Raw genomic sequence first — 20,158 nt, forward strand, 5'->3', positions numbered from 1 at the left:
CAACAAATAGAGATCTACCTATGGAGTTAAACAGGGAAGTGGCCTTTAAAAATATCTCTAAGGAGAGTTACAATGGACCAGAAAGGAAGTTAATATTAGTGATCTAGAAAAAACAGACAAAATTATCCTCAGGGACTTTTCTGATGTTTGCCAAGATTCTACCTGATCTCCTGGGCCATTTACAGCCACAATTACAGTATGGCACAAAGGTTATTTATTTAAGGTCCCTATCTCTTAAATGGAAAACTTAATTAATTGGTAGTGTTAGGCATTTTCTACTGTTGAAGTTTCATCTTCCTAATGCCACAGAAGGGGCTGATGCTCACTCCTGTTGGTAAAATTTGCATTCCTTTCCAGGTGCTTCCTTGCCTTGGATCTCTTGAATACTGAGAGAGGACTGCAGGTCAGACCAGGGGGGTACAATGATGCATAAGATAAAAGAAAGCCTCACGCAAGGGACAGACAGTTAAATAGATAATTAAGATGAAGTGTTTGAGTTTCATACAGACTCACACTCTACCTGAGGAATACCAAGAAATTATGGAATCGTGGTGTATTTATTGGGTACTTACTATGAGCATGATACCATGCTAGGTACTCTGAGGTAATAGAGAGAGGAATAATTTGTTGTGCTTGATTCAAGACACACACATGGACTCATGAGGCAGAAATACCAATGGATATGAAATTTAAAAGGCCTGACTTCAAATCTTGATGTCATCATTGAATAATCAGGTCACCATGAGCAGTTATTTAATATCTCTGAGACGCAGATCATTCTTCATTTGTAAAATGGGTCTTGTCTTGCTTACCGTGTATGATTGTAAGGATGATAGCCTACCTCAGTGCCTACCCAGGAGCCTGCTAGATTGCAGGGACTGGAAAGTGTTTTAGAACGCTTAACTGGGGAGATGAGACAAGTCCAGATTGAGAGGTATGACTAGCAGGAGGAAGTGTGTGTTTGAATATACAGTGGGTGACCTTCATATGCTATAGGAATTAGGGAAGGGAGATCATCACCAGGGCTTCGCTGATGAGTGGTAGCCAGTCAGAGGGTCTGGATAGCTAGATAGTGAGAGAGAGAACATGAGGACAACGGTGCTTATTTATCTAAAGCATCTATTTTACAGTGATGCCCCACAACACTTACTAGCTTGGCTAACAGTGAGTTATGAAACACTTATAGAAATGAGTCCTAAAATATGAAGATTTAAAATTCTTACCAAAAAGGTTGGCTATATAGTGCCATATAGAATTTTAGTTACTTGTCATGAAATGAAGCAAAGAGAGACCCTTCGAACCAAACTGAACTTGGTGCGTTGAAAAATCTACCTTTTAGCCAACCCCAAATACGAGAGTGTGTGAATTAATCACAATTTCAAAACAATCTAGCTTTAATTTTGTTAAATGTAAAGTTTCCTCAAACTAATGTCTCAAATAACCATGCAAATCTATATTTCAAAAGTTATAAAACAAGTCATATGCTGATTACATTACTATTTCATGTGATGCCAAACCAGGATCCAGTTCCTAACCTGCAATTTTGCTACCAGCAGTGAAGAGTTTCAGCTCCTCTCTTACGCCTGGGATATGCTCATCGAAACACAGCACAAAACTTTCACCTGTGGGAAGGGAAATGGGTCATTTGTTGTCTTGGCAAATCTGAGCGATTACACGTGGACAGCTGCTGATCTGGTTCAAGACGTTTCTGTTTCCAAACTGTGAACTAATATTGGCATTTCCGTTACAATTTGGATTAGGAGATACTGATCTACATCCCGTGTCCCCATGCGCCTTGTGGCTTTGTCTGGCTCCCCATCCAGACACAAAGCCAAATTCATAGGTTCAAAAAATAGCCAGATAACTAACCCAACATGTACTTATTTAAGTTTCTCAGATAATTATCACATCTCCTTTAGATTGTGGTGGTGGTGGAGGTGATTTTTACGACATAGTCTGGTGATAACATAAGAAAAAGGAAATCATGGATAACGGGTTTTCACAGTTGCTGCAAACACCTACATTGTTTCTGTTAAAACCACCCCTTCATTCTCAATTACTAATGCAGGCACAAACTGTGAGGACTTGATCTTAAAATCAGGCTCAGAGAGATGAGCCTATCTACTATCTACTCTTTGTAGATAGTTTTACTTGTGCTGTATATAAGGAGACCTAATTACATTACATTTATGCTTCATTGATAATTTTGTAATTCTTTGGAATTAATTGACTGCAAATTTGAAGGTTATTAGTGAAAAAGAAATGTGCCCTTTAAATAAAAAAACATCACTGCCAATAAACGGCTGACCTACATTCACAAAATTACTAAATTACAGTGATTAAATCCGAGGCAATTTAAATATTTTGTTGCAATAGGAAATGACATTTCTTCCCATGTTTAGTTAGTGGTCCTCGCTGCTCATTTTAGCTTTGGGCTGTCTTTACTGCCTAAAATTCGCAGTGTTTTGTTGCCTTAGAATAAGACACAGGAAGGATATGCACAGCTGAATTAAAACAACACTTTCTTCATCTAAGACAAAGTTGGGATCGGCCAGATGTGTACATTCCGAACGGTGGAGGCCAATTTTCTCACAGACTCAAGAGGTGGCGTGTTTGGGGTTTGGGATATTTTATTTGGGCAAGTGGAGTCACGTGGTTTCTACAGTTAAGGTGTGGGTCACTCCAGAAGCTCTTTCAGAGGCACGGTAAAATGCACCTGCCTCTGGACCCTGAAGTCGGATTGAATCTCACAAAACCTTCTCCCTTGTCCCTGTTCCATTTCATTTATATACAGTGAATGTCCAACAAGCTCTGACTGGTGCCGCTTTCCTTCTTAACATCCCCAGTCTCCCGACATTAGTTCCGACGCAATCAGAGTCCTTTACTTTTCAGCCTGCCGTGCCCCTGGAGCTGGACCAGCTGGAGAGGGTGACACGGCTGAGGAGCCTGCTAATCTCAATGGCCCTTGGGTGTTTCCTCTAAAAGACACAGCAAGCAAACATGCCAAGTGCTATATATAAAAATGTGGGATGTCATTGCTGCGGAAAAGGACTCATGGTGGTGTGTGTCCACTGCCACAATTTTGAATCACGTACAACTTGGAAAAGCACCAGTGGCAAGAACATTTGCCACTCTGAATCACGGTTCCCCTTTTTACAGTACTAAGGGGGAGGGGCTAATAAAGATTTTAATTCTTCTCTGCAAATGCATGCAGACAGAGGTCTATGTTGGAACAATACAAAGTGTATCATCTTAATTATTGTCTAGCTGCAGAGACAGGCAAGTTCGGGACCAGGAAAAAGTCACTTTGGAGAGGCCTGAGAACCAGCTCTTCCCAAAAACTGTAACAAAAATGATTTGTCTCCTTTATGATAAATGCAATCCTTAGTGAGGTGAGGTAAATAAAAATCCTGTAATGGATATGATAAAGCCGAATGTGCTCTGAAAAATCTCTGAATGCCACTGATCTTCACAAGTGTCATCTCTCATTTTTTTGAAACAATCATTTCTCTGAAAGTAGGCAACTTTCCTTGTAAAAAGCATGAAAAAGAATAGCTATGTTTTTAAATATTAACTGAATAACTTTTGTAGTAGTTACAATTATTCTAGAAGGTATACCAAATCTTATTTCAAATGTAACAAAAAATAGAAAAATTCTGATGTCTTCATCAAATAAAGCACGTAAATATTTTGGTGAAGAATGCTGTCACTGTCTTTCTACAAATCACCTGTAATAAAATGGATTTTCAGCTACACGGCATCTATTGTACCAAAAGAAGTATAAGTTGCTCTGTTTTTGCCTTCCTAATATATTCACAAATTCTTAAAAATGAATTATTTTAAAAGAACTTAAAATAAACATATGGTTCATGAGGATCATAACTTTAGAATAAACTTTAAAGGTAATATTAGCTTTATAAGTATCTCCTTTTTAATAATCTCATAAAAACATGAACAAAAAAGAAATTGGAAAGATACAAATTGCTTTGTGTTTTTAATCATTCTAAATTAAAAATAAAATTCATTTCTTGGAAAGTTATATGATCATACCCAGAATTTTGACTATATTGACAAGAAACGCATGTAAAATTTTATCTTTACTATAGCCAGTTGAAATTTCTTATTACTGTCTTATGATAAATTATTATTTGTACTAATCAAAGGCAACACTACAGGACTGAATTAACAACCTCACAAAACCATTTCCTTTTTAACTGGTAATGACGTAATTTTGATTTTAATAAGATTTAAAAAATATTTTGTAATGATTCTTACTGTGCCTCTGTATTCATGTATACAGAGTGGAATTTCTAAAGAGAAGATGACTAAAACCTTAATTAAACCATTCCAATTATTTAAAATACACAGTATATTATTAGCTTTAAGAAAGAAAAGCCCAAGATTACATTAGATTTCAAACACTAAAATGATTTTGATGTTCCTTTACTCTTGAATAAAGGCATTTTAAAGTTTAAGATCTTTGAGGGAGTAAAAAAAAAAAAACAAAACATGATTTATCGTCAAGACACAGATGCTAGAAGCCAGTGTGGGGGGCGACAGAGGGAGCTGTTGAGAACTCGAGGGAGCTCTGTTTTTATTTCTTTTTAGTACTTGTGAAATGCTGTTCACCTTTAGTAGCCGACACTCCAGGTCTTAAAGAGTTCGGCCCAACAGCATTTGAAACCCTATAACCTCAATTTTTAAGTGGTGAGCCTCTCCGGCCTAGTCGGGCTGTAACATTATTTTCCCTGCCTTCCGAGTTAAGAAAATTACTTTTAGCAGGTCATAGTGAAGGCAGGATTATTATATAATTGGAAGACGCATGTTCCATTTTTCAGGAACCAGACAGTATTATCGGGGTGTGGGTTTTCCTTGCTACTAAGTGCCCTCTGTTCCTTGTGGATAAAGGCAAGACTTCTCAGCACCCATTTCGCCTCCAATTTAATGAAGTTGTTAAAGTAGCAAGACTGACAGGTTAATTATCCTTTATAAAAGGGGGACAAATTGAACTGTGTCTTTCCATCATTTTTTGATATATCTAGAAGCTCCGAGGTGCCCAGATGCTGCTCTGGTGAATAGAACAGCTAATCCACTCTGCAATTCTTTGCTGACCCCGCTCTCCCCACCGGGGCCTCGCTATATTGCAGTTGGTTTTGTTTCACATTCAACAGATCCCACTTTATTATAAATTCAGAAGGATTTTTTTTTTCTTCTTCTCTCCATATGTTGGCTGACAGCTCCCCAGAAATAACTGATGGCTAAATTTAAACTCTGATGAAAATTAACCCAAGTGTTAAATGCAAACAGGAGCTGCTTGGAAGAGAAAAGAGTTATCATGGTAGATGCCAAACAGTGGAAAATGTGTGTAAATTAATGGAGCCTCGCTGGTGACAAGCCGTCAGGCAGTTTGATGGCTCTTGCTAGTGCTTTAGTCCCACTGAAGTTGGCCAGAGGGCAGCACGGACAAGTCCTGCTTTTCAAAAAGACCGCGGGAAGCTTGACAGTAACGCTAACTAGATCATCGAAAGTTCATGGTCAAATAAGAGATTTTTTTTTTTTTTTTTTTCTGCAAAGCTTTGCAATAAACAGAGTTTGCAGACCGGAGAGCCATGAATGAGATATCAAACTGCAAGTGCAGCAAAATGATCTAAAGAAGAGAAGGAAACCAGTGCGGAATGATTTAAGAAAATAAACGGACAAATTTGCCACTGATTTCAAAGTTAAAGTTGAGACATTGTTTGGTTAAAAATAATAAGCATTTGACTTGAACCATTTTCTACTTAGAAAGTCAGGCTTCGCTTACTCTAAGCATTGTAATGGAAGCTACATTTGTATTTCTCAATTTCTCAGATTAAAATATGTAATTTGAGTGCAGTGCATTGAAAGGGAAAGGAAATATAATCCACTATAACTGTTTTGCATTGTGCTATATATGTGACATTGATAACAGTCGGAAGAAAAATTCAGCCAGTGATCCATTTTTCTCCATGAATAAAGCAGTATTTTGCTTCTCTAAATAGGTAACATTAATCATGTACTATTACAGCTTAATATTAGCAGGATATGACGGATAGATCATCGAATCATGAAGCAGAAAAACTGCTTTCAGTCCCATGACCTTGAACGAGTGAGCCTCAGTTTGCTCATTTGTAAAATGGGCGTTAATAGTACTAAGATCAAAGGGGATGCCGAAAATGAAAGCTAACCTTTGGCTGAAGGAGTGAAAGGAAACTCGCATCAAGCAAAGCCAGGCTTCTGGGCACCAGAGAGGGATCCTGAGCATGAGACAGTGGAAAGAGCATGAGAGAAAGAGAACAGTAGAGTCAAGTCTAGGCTCTCTTGCCGACAGGCTACATGTCCTTAGTCCATAGCAAAAAGGGATGTCCATCTCCCTCCTAGATTATCGGGAGCACTGAGTGCAATAATGCACATAAAGTGCCTTCTTTGGACATTGTAACCTTCTATCCAGCCCTTAGTTCTTACCATGTTGCCCTTCCTCCCTTCACCTGTCTGAACCTGCCATCAAATGAGGGTAGACCTGAGAGCCTCCCTTTCTTCCCTCCCAGCGCCCCCCCCCCCCCCCCCCCCCCCCCCCGCCCAGGCTCCTTCGTTCGGTGTGCTTATCTTCAGTGGGGCTCAGCAACCCACGGGATAGAAATAGAGAATTAAGAAGACTGAGGTATTACAGGGTCAACACATCAAAAAGACAATGAAATGTGGTAAGCACAAACTTGAGTTCCCAAAGCTGGTAGATGACAAGGTACGTATTTTTTTCTAGAACTAAGTTCAGTTGGTATTTTGAGACCCCTATTGCTTTTTCATGGCTAGAAACTTACCTGATAATTCCAGGTAAACTCAGGTAAATTGGCTCATTTGTCAGTCATTTTTTACACAAATTCAGACAAGTTCAAGGGTTTTTTTTGTTTTGTTTTGTTTTGTTTTGTTTTGTCCTCCTTTCTCCTGCTCCTGGGACTTTCAGGGTCACTGCAGCCCTCCAGTGGAGGTGAGGTGTCTGACCAACAGTTGGGGTCTTTAGCCCAATGGTGTACTACACTGAGATGTAACTCTTCCCAATTGTTTATATTTCTTTTTAAAGACTTTATTTTCTAGACAGTCTTTTTTTTTTAGAGAGAGATTTTATTTTTTTGAGATAGAGCAAGAGCGAGCGAGGGCATGAGCAGGGAGGAGGGGCAGAGGGAGAAGCAGGTTCCCCGCTGAGCAGGAAGCAGGACATGGGGCTCCATCCCAGGACCCTGGGATCATGACTTGAGCTGAAGGCAGAAACTTAGCCAACTGAGCCACCCAGGCGCCCCTTTTTAGAGCAGTCTTAAATCACAGCAATATTAAGGGGAAGGTACAGAGATTCCCCATAAACTCCCTGCATAATCATAACAACACCCCTTACCAGCGGGGCCCATTTGTTACAATTGATGAACCTACACTGGCACGTCATAATCATCCAAAGTACACAGTTTATATTACAGTTCACTCTTGGTATTGTACATTCTATGGATGTGGACAAATATCTAATGACATTTCCCCATCCTTATGATATTGTAATGAGTATTTTCGCTGCCCTTAAAAATGCCCCATGTTCCACCCAGTCCTCTCCCTTGACCCTCTCTGTTTTTCTGCTGTGTTACCTCCACCTGGCTTCTCTTGAGAGATAATAGCCGATTTCCACTGGCTGGCCTAGGCCTTTTCCTCCTGCTCAGCTTCTCACACTGGTTGCAAATGTTCCTGGGCATCTTCCCCCCCCCAGCAAAACTAACTTTCACAGCTCCCTCTAGGGCTGCTAGGGACATGGGGAATTTAACTGTTCTTTTTCTGTTCACTGTTCTTTTTGCTAATGGGGGGCCACGGGAGACTCCCTCTCTCTGCCTCCTCCCACCCCCCCACCCCGCCCCCAGTAACCTTCAGCCATTACTATTTTGCCCCTAGACTATTCTGGTTGCAGAGCACCTATGAAAGGTTCAGTCCCTCCCAGAACAACTAACCTGTGCTCTCAGATCCCCAAATACCTGAAGCAGGAGGATTATTACCCTTACCTCTCTGAGGACACACCCACATTTCATTTCTCTCCTTCCCCATCCCCCTTCTCTCTTCTCTCCAGCTGGAATTTTTTTTTTCCCTTGGGGATCAGCAAGAAAAAATAGATTCTAAATCATCACATATCTTTTCCAGTCTTTCTTACCTGCTATCTGGATTTTTTGAGTGAAAAAGATTGGAATGTGATGTTTTCATCCATGACATCTCTATAATGTCATGGTTGACTACCTGTCTAGCTGCTTAAATTGGGGGAGTTGACAGGCGAGCTCATCCATTAAATATGTTATCTATGGATTGAAGTTTCTGAGCATGTCTGAGACAGGGGAGCAGGGCCGTAGGTGAGATGAATGAAGGAAACTAAGAACTCGGTTGGAGAGAGAAGGGAGTGAAGACAGATGGGAAAAAGATAGGGTTATCAAGATATGGAGCTCTCCTTAAGAGTTGTGTAGACCTGGGGCGCCTGGGTGGCTCAGTTGGTTAAGCATCTGCCTTCGGCTCAGGTCATGATCCCAGGGTCCTGGGATCGAGCCCCAATGCCGGGGAGCCTGCTTCTCCCTCTCCCTCTGCCTGCCTCTCTGCTTGTGCTCGCTCTCTATCTCTCTGTCAAATAAATAAATAAAATCTTAAAAAAAAAAAGAGTAGTGTAGACCAAGTAGAGAGGAAGACAGCTGGAGGATTGAAAGTTTTGTCAAGGGAGTGGTAGATTTCAGCTAATGCTTCTAAGATGGAATTGTTCTCTTTCAGGCAATGTAGATTCCAAATATGGGGGGAGAGAAAGGTCATGGAATTGGGGGGGGCAATAAATATGAGGTTGGAAAGTTAGAAAGGTGGTAATCCTCTGGCTTTTGAGTGTACCTGATTTATCACTGAATTCCTATGGCACCAATTATATTCACGCATAACTTTTAAAACTTGTCATTTCTTGTGTAGTGTCATTTTATATGAGTTAGCGTCTTGCTCCTTGGGGTCAGGAACTGTGCCTCTTCTGGTCCTCAGAGGACAGTATATATATATATATATATATATATACACATACACACACACACACACACACACACACACATAATTTTTTAGGGCTGGGGGAAAAAGCCATAAATGCTACATTCAAGCTGCAACATGCAACATTGCATTTGGATAGTCCACTGCTTTGAAATACCTGTTTTTCTCCTTTATAACAAAATTTAGATGGTTCCCTCTATACCACTACGCTGATTTTGCTTTCTAAGCTGTCTCACCTCCCAACACAGCTAAAATGCACTCCTAGGTCTGTTTTGGTTTAATCAAATCATAGCTGGGAAAGAAGTTTTTTGCTTGCCAAATCATGTAACATATTTCAAAACTTGAGAGAAGAATTTTGAATTAATGGCTTTGTTGGATTATATGTCCATTTCTCAGTTCAAATGAAATGAAAATAATTGAGTTTATTAAGGAAAAAACCACCGTTAGTCATCTCGTTATGTACTTGTCAGCAGATACTATGGACTCTTGTACAAAGCGAGTTCACCTTAAAACTATTTTTACATGTCAGAAATATTTGTCATCCTCTAGTGTCCCCCGTTAATTCTCACACACACAAAATCTGCAGGACCCGATCACTCACCACCCCTAGTGAGAGAGTTATAAAGCAATTTCTTTTTCACATGTGCAGGGAATGGGGGCATGGGCAAACTTAGAACATCTGTGCATTCTTTCACTCTGATGCTCTGAAAACGGAAGCTCCTGGGTATGTCAAGGGCATTTCCTTCTTCCGCAAAACAGGCCAGAAAGCCATACGTTCCAAGTGCTTCCCTTCACTTCCAGAGGCCTGCCTTGGAGGCAGAGCCAAAGGTACCGGTCTCGCGGTTGGTTCCGACTCCGAGGAGGGACCCGAGGCAGTGGGGGCCGCGGGGACGGTGGGGGGCTCCAGCGAGCGGCGTTTGCTAGCTTTGCCGCCACCCGGCGGGGTCCGGGCCAGGCGCCGGGGAGGCCCCCCTGAGCCGGCAGGGAGTGATGGACAGCTGTTGACATCCGACGGCCCTTCCAGTGGCCTCTGCCAAGAGAACGGGGAGGGCTTTGCGTCCTCGGAGGACCCATGTCTACATCACAGCTTGCACTAATTGGTCCTCTCGCCGGCCGGCGCGGCGGGGAGGCGGGAGATTGGCAGGGCGGCGGCGGGGCGGGGAGCGCAGCGGCCGGGGCTGACTCAGCTCGCTTCGGCGCTCGGCTCGTGCGCACGCAGCCTCCGCCGGGAGGGGTCTCCCTCGGTGAGTCTGGCACCCGCAGTCGCAGGCAGCCTGCTATTTTTAAAACCACGGCGACGGTTCTTTGGGAAATGTGGACCCGGAACCTTTTAAAGAGACATCTGCGTCACCGACGTATTTTTGTCAAGATGTTTTTTTTTTGTTGTTTGCTTTTAAAGGCAGCGGCCTCGCTTTGTCTCCGACTACAGACTTGGCGATCCCCTTCTTCAGTGGGGAACCCTACAAATGTCCTTCATCTGTTTGTTGCATACATCTGTAGAAATGTCTAGTCCTATATTCATTTCAGTTGCTCCTGTGACCTCTATCTTGAGTACCATCAAACGTAAGCTCTTAGAGTGAGCTCTCCTGTCGTACAAGAGAGTCAGCATCTGAGATGGGTCCCCATCCCCTTGTGATGAGGCCTGGGAGTCAGTCCTGTGCTTTAAACGCTCACCAGGGCTCCCAACCTTGGCTGGTAAAACGGATTGTAAGTCTACTGAGGGGCTGCAAATTCTGCTCTCCTTTCTATCTCAAGCCTGTGGGCATTTTCTGATGACTCTGGATCATGTAAACATTCTTGTGCATTTCCCCTTGCACGTGTACATGCCCACACCCATTCAAGGCTGCACGTAAGAGATGGGAACCCTCTTATTTCTAATCATTCACACTAGTCACCTTTCTTAGAGTCCATCCCATTCAGAGAACTTAATAAAACGAAAGAAATAAACTGTAATGCAGTCACACAGTGGAATACTATGCAACCATTTAAAAAGATTTATTTGGTTTATATTTATTCACATGAGAAAAAACCCGTGATATATCGGGAGGTGATTAAAGGAAATACCAACCAGTGCACAGTCTGATTTGTTTTCGTAGCAAAAACCCTTGTTAGAAGGTCATATATATTTGTGTAGGCAAAGAAATCTGGAAGGAACTGCACCAAAAATAGCAGTGATCTCTCCAGGTGGTGGGATGTCGAGAAGCTGGGTTACTTTGTGCCAGGCAGCATCAGCTGTCCCATTTGCTGGTGACAGAAGTCCCATCTCTTGGATTCAGTCAGGGAGGTGGACATATGATGTTGACATTACCAGAGAATTCAGACAATTTCAAGATCATTACAAAGATCCACGATGGACTATTTCAAGACTTTTTCAGTATTCTGGGGAGAGCTAATCGAGAACAAGCTCCATTCCCACTGGGATTGCTTCCCTGGTGATGCACCCATCTGAGGCCCCTGGCAGCCACTTTGGCTCCATCAGAAACATAGCTGGTTAAGGATGGAGAGCAGAACCTTGATGAGGAGGAGTTGGTCTCTGGATACCTCCTCCACCAAGCAAGATTTAACCCCCGATTTTTTCAGTTACACAAATTAAAATATTTCCTTTTTGTATAAGCCAGATTGATTTGAGTTCAGTAGATGATTTGTTACATGTAATATACCTCTTTATTTTCTAAATTTTTTGTGGTATGTGCTATATTGAAAGCCAATAGTACATAGATACATATCTAAGCTACTCAAAATGATGTATATTAAAAAAAAGGATGTATAAAATATTCTTTACTGGAGGTTTTACTGTGTACCAGGCAATGCATATAACTAACCCTCACAATAATGCTTTAAAGTGAATATTGTCATCCCCATTTCATAGATAAGGAAACTGAGACTCAGAAATTAAACAATCCAGCCAAAGTGCTAAATAGTCAAACTCATACGCCAGTTAAGATATACATGATTCTAAACCCTTTAACTATTGTCCATTACTGCCTTCCATTAATTGAAAAAAAAAAAAAACAAGCTTGAATCTCATATGACAAAGCAAGCATTTCGTTTTTGTGGCAGCCATAATGCATGCGTACATCTACTTACCTATATATATGATTGAATGTGCATGTTTGTGGTGTGTGTGTGGTATGGGAGTGTATGTGTGTGTGTGTGTGTGTGTGTGTGTGTGTGTGTGGCATATGGAGTGGGTGAGTGTGGTATGTGGAGTGTGTGTGCCTGTGTGTATTTAGAAGTGAGCTGGTGACTTCTCCAAACCTCCCCTGTTATGTTTCCACAGAAAACTCCTGTCAATTTTATACCAGTACGTGCCGTTCAAACACTCCTACTCACTGCCTTGCACTCCTGTAATATTCAATGCAATCTATTTGGTTATTTGAACGTTGGCCCTCCGTTCCAGGTCCCAAGGCTCTTGTCCTGCGAGTTTACATATTCCACCTCCTTTCCTCTCAGTAGTGTCTCAGGACAACAAAGTGCATGGTCACTGCAGTTACCGGCTCATTTTTAGAGTCTGCCCATGTCTCTGATGTGTGTGTGGATCTCCGTGAGGAGTGTGTCTAGTTCAGTTTGGACAGTGCGCAGCAGGTGACGCTGTGCTGTTAGTGCACATTCTGGCTCCAAAGCTTTACAGAACCCTAGCCCCGACCCGGGGTCCCGTGATTTCCCACACCAGCCATGCCAAAGCATCTTCTTTACTTAGAATGCCCGTTCTCCACACCATGGATCCAGATTCTCGTGTCTTTCCAATTCTGGCTCTCCTTGCATCATTGCCGAATGTTCCCAAGCTGAGTGGAGCACTTTACCTGAGCCTCTGTGTCCTCTTAGCTTTCTGCCTCGGTCTTTCAGGATCAGCCCTGTTTCCATCCTCCCATGCTTCCAGGGGCCACCTCGTCCTCATGTGCTGCTCCCTCCTCATGGCTTCCATCCCAGCCACACAGAACCGTGCAGTACTCTGCTCAACACCGGTGTCTTTGAACAGGTCCTCCCTGCTCCTGAGAAGAATGTTTTCCCCTTTCCTTAACCTAAGACCTATTTTCCTTCAAATTTGACTCAAGCATCATTCCACCGGGAAGCCATTCCTGGCTCCCCATTTCTAGATGCCCTCTCCCTATGTTCTCCTTGCACACTCTTCCCCGTGGTGTCCGTGGTGCTCAAAGCGCCCAGTTCCTCTCTGTCTCTCCTTAGACTGTGTGTCCACTGAGGACCACAATTGTAGGTTCAGATCTTGAACTTTTCTGTTTGTATCTCTTGGGGCCTCTCACATCACTGAGCGCCACTGTTCGCTTCCTTGCTCGCTTGCTGCACTGTGGATCCATGGTCAGCTCTGCGGGTAAGAATGCTGTTCTCTTCATCATTGTGTTCCAGTGCCTGGCATGGTCCCTGCAAATAGTAGATTCTCAATAGACGTAAGTTCAATATGTTATTATTTTTTAATAATTTTTTATTGTTATGTTAATCACCATACATCATTAGTTTTTGATGTAGTGTTCCATGATTCATTGTTTGTGCATAACACCCAGTGCTCCACGCAGAACGTGCCCTCTCCAATACCCGTCACCAGGCTAACCCATCCCCCCACCCCCCCTCCCCTCTAGAACCCTCAGTTTGTTTTTCAGAGTCCATCGTCTCTCATGGTTCGTCTCCCCCTCCGACTTACTCCCCTTCATTCTTCCCCTCCTGCTATTTTAAAATAAAGAACTTATTATATTTGTGAGTATACCTTTATTTTCTCCATTGCTCTAAGCTTTTCTTTTTTTTTTAAGATTTTATTTATTTTAGAGAGAGTGCAAGCAGGGGTATGGCAGAGGGAGAGGGAGAGAATCTCAAGTAGACTCTGCGCTGAAGCCTGATATGAGGATTGATCTCATGACCCTGAGACCATGATCTGAGCAGAAACCACTGAGCCATCCAGACACCCCGCTGTAAGTTTTTTGAAGAAGAGTTTGATTTCTGTGTCTGAGAAGTTTTATAGGCAGGCGTGCCTAGCATAGTGTCATGTACCCAGTAGGTAGTCAACATATAATGATTGGAAAAAATGACCTGAGTGCAAGTCCTGGCTCTGCTGTTTTCTTGTTGTAGGACTGCTGGTTAAGGAAGTCATGTGTGTGCAGTCTTTTGACCTCTGTACAGTTCCGTAAGAATGTGCCTTGAACCCAGAAGACTTCCTGACAGGAGATAAAGAGTCCTCACAGCCGATGCTGGGTACTTCTCAGGAGGATCTTTCCCTGTTCTGAACGCGCGCTTCTCTGTTCTGCTCAGGTACGTGCATCACATGGCACCTGGTCAACTCCACTGCTCTATCTATTCCTTGTGGGGAGGGAGCTGGGTCCTGTGCCTGAGGCAGGATGAGCTGCAGGGCCAGCTGCAGGGCCGTGGGGGACCGACGCTTACTATTGGAGCTGATCTTGCTCTGTCTCACTTCTGTGTACCTAAACGGTTATTCCATGTCATGCCTGTGTTGAGCTGTGTCTTTCCAGGGGACTCTGGCACCTGAGAATCATGCAGTGGGGTGCCGTCCTGAACCTGCTGATCCTGGGGACAGGCTGATGCCCTTTGCTATCTTCCATGCAGCGGGACTCCTCCTCTGGAGGAGGAAACAGGTGTCGCTTACGTGACAGGGACCTTCACTAAGCTGTGTACACATCCCTATTTCATCTTAAAATGGGAACATCATCCGTACCTCATCTATGATATTACTTACAGGAGTAATAATAATAGCTAGCACTTTTAAATGCTTTATCTACAGCTATTCCATTTTACAGATTAGAAAACTAAGGCACAGAGAAGTTGAGTGAGTTGCCCCAGGTCAGTTAGCAAGGAAGTAAGATAAAGCATGGGCTTGGCATGTGGGTAAAGCTCAATAAATGCTCACTGTGGGTGCCGCAGTGGCGGTGGTTACTGATGTCATTATGATTGTTATTATTATGATGGGCCTCGTAAAATGATACATCGATAACCACACCACTGGGAGTCTGCATCTCTCTGGGCTGGACACAGAGTACAGCCTTATTGTGTAAGTGTACAGGGGGCTCCAGGATAGAGGAGGGATGGTCATGGTATCCTTTACAGGCCAGGGTAGCCAGGGTACATATAATTTGGCTATAACTGTGTGCTTCTCAGAGCCTTCTCCATAGAGCTCCACAAGGGAACTTCAGGCTTTTCCATCGTGCAGGAGTCTCCAGCACTGGGCACTGGCTAAGACAGTGGAAAGCCCACCCTGTGATGTCATCGCTGGACCCCCACCCCCACCCCACTAGAGCCCCAGGAGTTGTCTGGCTTCTTGGGGCTCTTTCAGACGCTCTGCTGGGTGGAAGGAATGAGGAAAGTGGATCAGATGTTAGCATCTGTCACTTTTTAGGGCTGCCAGACAAAGGGCCACAAGCAGTGGCTGAAACAGCAGACATTTATTGTCTCACGGTTCCAGGTACGAGAAGTGTGAGACTGGGTCAGCAGGGCCATGCTCCTTCTGGAGCCTCCAGGGAAGGATCTGTTCCAGCCACCTCTCCCAGCTCTGGCGGCTCCTCACTGGTGGTAACATGTCTAACATGGCGTTCTTCCTGAGTTACTGTTTCTGTGGCCAATGTTCTTCATTTCCTAAGGACAATTCTGAGGAAAACTGTCGCATTGGATTAAGGGTCTCCTCTACTCCAGTAGGAACTCATCTTAACTAAGGAGATCTGTAATGACCCCATTTCCCAACAAGGCCACATCCTGAAGTCCTGGGGGGTGAGGTGGTCAACATAGGAACTGGGGACACAGTTTCTAACAGTCCTGGACAAAGGCCAGCGTGGAGCCTCTGCTCAGCCCCTGCTTCGGGCTCTCCATATGGGCCCAGCAGCAGACCACGCGGGCAGGAGGACTCCTGAGTGGCTGGGCCAGAGTGGGGTCAACTTTTACCACAGTGGCTGGAGCAGACAGATTTGACGCTTCCTTAAACCAACTGCTCCCTTCTCCCCGGGTCAGCAGCAGGAGAGAAAGCAGGGCAATGACTACACTTCAGAAACCAGCCGGGGAGGCAGTGGGGGTTGAGCGAGCGAAGGAATAAATGGCCCAGCTGCTGAGCCATTCACTGAACATGCCCGTCCTTGCAGGCATCCCTGTGACTTCAAGTGCTGGAAAAGTGAATGAAATGAGAACAAGGACCCACTAACGTGTTGTTAGCTCACCGTTACAATGCAGGGTGACATTTGTTTTAAAAAAAATCATGTGGAAGTGGTTAGCAAATGCTATTATGGCACTTCCAGAACTTCAGCGCAGCTGTTTGCCCTGCAAGGGAGGCGCGCAGGCACTGAGCCGAGCTCAGGAGTGGGGCCCTGAGTGTGCCCCACAGGCGGCGGGGCCGTGGGAAGCCCCTGCAGCCCCAGGCCCCGCCACTCCATCTCTCCGAGCCTCCCTGTCTTCCCCTACAAAGACGGGATAAAGATGATGCCGTGCACCTGTAGCCTACAGGGCAAAAAGACGTGTGGAGAAGGGAAAAGTATTTAAAGGTTAAAAAAAAAAAAAAAACGACTTAGATAATTGAATATGAAAGCTCGGGCTTTTTTTTTTTTTTTTTTTTCCCATGCCTCATGACCTTGAGCCAAAACATCTGTTGTATCTCAGTCTTTCCTTCCTCCTGAATAGTACCAGGATTAGCAGAGATCAAAAACCGTGCATTTTTTTGATGGGAGATAATTTTGGAGACCTGGCAGTATGCACACAGAGACATCAGCAAGATTTATACTTTACATGTGCTCAAGGAGGATTAAAAAAATGCGATAATGTGTGCATTGTTTCTACCAAAGACAGGATGGCACTGGTCAGACCAGGTCAGTTTCTCAAAGACCAGGCTCACTGAACGCATATTTAGGAGATTGGAAGAACTAAGGTCATTTTAGGCTTTAACACAGGGACCATTACTGTCTGTGTCCAGCAGATCAGGGATCAGGCACTGGGAAGGACTTTCTCACTTGGCTATTTTTTTTTTTTTTTAAGATTTATTTATTCGACAGAGAGAGCACAAGCAGGGGCAGAAGCAGAAGGAAAGGGAGAAGTAGGCTCCCTGCTGAGCAAGGAGCCCATTGCGGGACTCGATCCCAGGACCCTGGGACTGTGACCTGAGCCGACGCTTCACTGCCTGAGCCCGCCAGGAGACCCTCACGTAGCCAAGGTGAGATTCATAGGGTGAGATAAGATCATGCCAACACACGAAATACTAACAAATATCATGGGAGGTGGACGTTTGCTGGGCCCCATGGTGCATGGCGGGAGGGAGGAGAGCCCAGCTCAGGATGAGGGGACTCAGGAAACCCATCTGAGCCACTAAGGACCAGCACTGGGCCTTTTATATTTTAGAACCCTTTTGCATCGTTCCCGGTCTTTAAAACAACCCTAGTTTATGGAGGTATTGTGAGTACAAAGAGAGATGCTCAAAGCAAAAGTGTTCTAAAATGTGAAAGGCCCAGGACAATCCAAAGGAATGGTGATGGGTCCCCAGCAAGGCCTCTCCAGGCTTCTGTCATCAGTGGGAGGATTTGAAGGCCAAGATTAAATCTATGCGTCGAGTTTCTCCTCCCTTCCCCTCTCTCCCAACTTTCCTCAGCAATGTTTAGCTGTATTCAATATTTCTAGGATTTTAGGCTCCCGTCCTGGTGTAAATTGGACCACAGGAACCCCATTCTGCTTCTCAGACCAAAATGTCATTTAAATTCCCCAGGAAGCCTGAGGGGCCTCTGAGACAGTTTATCTTCCCAGAGACTGTGGGGTGAACGAGGGTAGCCTCCCCCAACACAGAGCACCCCATCAGTGAACCGAATAGCTCAAGAAGGCCTGAATCCCAGATCCATCCCAAATCCATCCCAATTAGATCTGGCTGAGGGTCTCCATTTTGTATGCCCGTCTTTTCCTCTTTTCTGTAGGAGAAGGAAACATCCTTGAAATCCTAACCACTGTTTTGGGTTTGTTTGTTTGTTTGTTTGTTTGTTTCCTTGCTTCTTCCTTGGGTCCAGCTCTTGGTCAAAATGTTAGGAGAATACAGAATGAGCAAGAATGGGTTTTCTGGCCCAGAATAGATAAAGATTCTCTAAGGAGACTTGGCAGAAAAGTGTAGAGTGTGCTGGTGTTGGTGGAACCTGCCTTCTGCTTTGCATCTTTGAGGAAAATAGGCAGGACTGGAATAAGCCCTTTTGAACTTGAGCATCAGAAGGCACTATGGAGCTGGGACAGCCTACGGATCTGCCCCAGCCTGGCCCAGCCCTGGCACACGAGGCCGACAGCCATGTGTCCTGGAAGGACCTGGAAGTAAGAAGAAGAAATGGAGCAGCCAGCAAAGGCCCCCTCAGGAGCAATCTGTGTGGACCAGTGTCCAAAGGCTGAAGGGGACGGTGGATATCTCAGCAGAGAGCAATTCGGATAGAAGACACACACAGACTTCCTGTCTGCCCTTGGAACTATCTACGCCTCCCGATATTTCAGTGAACTCTAGAGGAAGGCGGGATGCTGAATGGCATGGTTTCCATCACTCGAGCAGGCTAGGATCAGAAAATAAAGATACATTCAGCAATAGAAAGATGAAGTTAGATGTCTTGCACACTTGGGTTTGCAGACTGAGATCCACTCAGGGGGAAAGAAATGAGTTCTCAGCCCCCTTTCCTTTCTCTTTCTTTCTATCCTGAGCCCCCCTTTTTGGGACAAAGCAGATGTTGAGCGCACAGACACAGGAGATGAAACGTAGGCCAGGCCATGTAGGCCAAAGCCAAGGAACGGTGGCTGTGGGGGGCCGGCGAACCCCTTCGAGTACCTCCAGGGCTCCCTGTGCCCTTAAGGAAGGGGGGCTGTTGAAGGATCCTGAGTGCCCCGTTCCTGTCCTATGCGCTCTAACTGCCCAGGCAGCTGACACACCACCTTTCCCCAGCCTCTCCGGCACGTCGGCCTTCTCCATGCCCCCCCTTGCCCAGCCCATCTGTTCCTGCTGCTTGGCAGCCTCTGTGCTCTGCCCCCGGCCAGGGCCTGTCTGAGCAGGAGGGTGGGCGCGCCTCTGATGAGGCGGGCCTCGGCCCCTCCATCACTCTCTGCCGCAAGGAAAGCACCAGCTGTCTGGCTTCATTTGCATTTTTTTCTCCCAAATAATGAAATTAGCCATGAGTTTCCTGAGGTGATGCAAGACACAAATTTAGGCTAGATGTGTCAGTGTGTGATGGAGAGGGAAGGAGAAGGTCAGGGAAGCATTTTGATAACAAATTTGCAGCACTGAAAGGGAAGGGGAAAATTGATAACAAATTTTACTAGAGATGTATCTTTCAGCTCAGAGGAAAATGTACCTTTTTAGCTCAGAGGAAAGTTAGATGAGGCCTTTAAAAGGTAATGCTCCCTCCCCCGGCCACCCACCCACCCCCTCCCCCCGTCCGGGATAAAGTCACAAACGTTTTATGAACAAACAGGAAAAGATGTCAGCCAAGGATGAAACAATTCTCAATTACTGAACATTTCTATGGCCACATGCAGAATTGTCTCACGATGATAGTGTTTGCAGAGGTACCCAGGCCAGGAAGCCAGACCGCGCTGCTAAATACCAGGGAGGTGCAGAACCCACCAGCTTTTTTTTTTTTTTCTTCTATACCATCATTTGAACTCTTCTGATGACAAATAAAACAAGAGTCTCCTCATTTGTCATGAAGGTTTGGTTACCAGTTCTCTGAATATTTTCTAAATTTGCCATCTCCATTTCATATTTTAAACTAATTAATTAGTTATGCTTGAGATACGCATAGACATCCAAGTAGAGGTGTCAAGTCGGCGAGTGGATGGTGCCAAGTCTTGATGTCATCATGGACTTCCCATTTTTATGTGGAATAATCTGTTTTAAAGCTCTTTATATTCTGGAAAACTGGATGTAAGAGAGGTCTTAAGAGTGCCCTGCCAATCAGGCCAGCGTCTGCCATTTTCACAGATAACCAAGTTTACCCGAGAACCCCGGGTCCATTGCCCGTGGCCACTTTGAATTTCTGCCATTCACGTGCGACTTCAGGCAAGTTATTCACCTTAGGCTCAGTGTTCTCATCCATAAAATGGGATGAAAATAATACCTATCCGAGAATAGTGTTGTAAGAATTATATTAGATAAAACAATATA

General features: G+C 44.3%; 1 protein-coding gene across 1 annotated transcript in view; it reads right to left on the reverse strand.

The window, feature by feature from the left end:
- Positions 1-1,526: 1,526 nt before the first annotated feature.
- SPATA17 (spermatogenesis associated 17) overlaps positions 1,527-20,158 on the reverse strand; it is a 250,590-nt gene continuing 231,958 nt past the window's right edge. Inside the window, exon 11 of the transcript XR_003523443.1 lies at positions 1,527-1,622. The gene's annotated coding sequence lies outside the window, so the exon portion shown is untranslated. The remainder of the gene's footprint in view (positions 1,623-20,158) is intronic.

Source organism: Zalophus californianus, chromosome 10 (genome assembly GCF_009762305.2).
Source record: "Zalophus californianus isolate mZalCal1 chromosome 10, mZalCal1.pri.v2, whole genome shotgun sequence".
Classification (NCBI taxonomy): Eukaryota; Metazoa; Chordata; class Mammalia; order Carnivora; family Otariidae; genus Zalophus; species Zalophus californianus.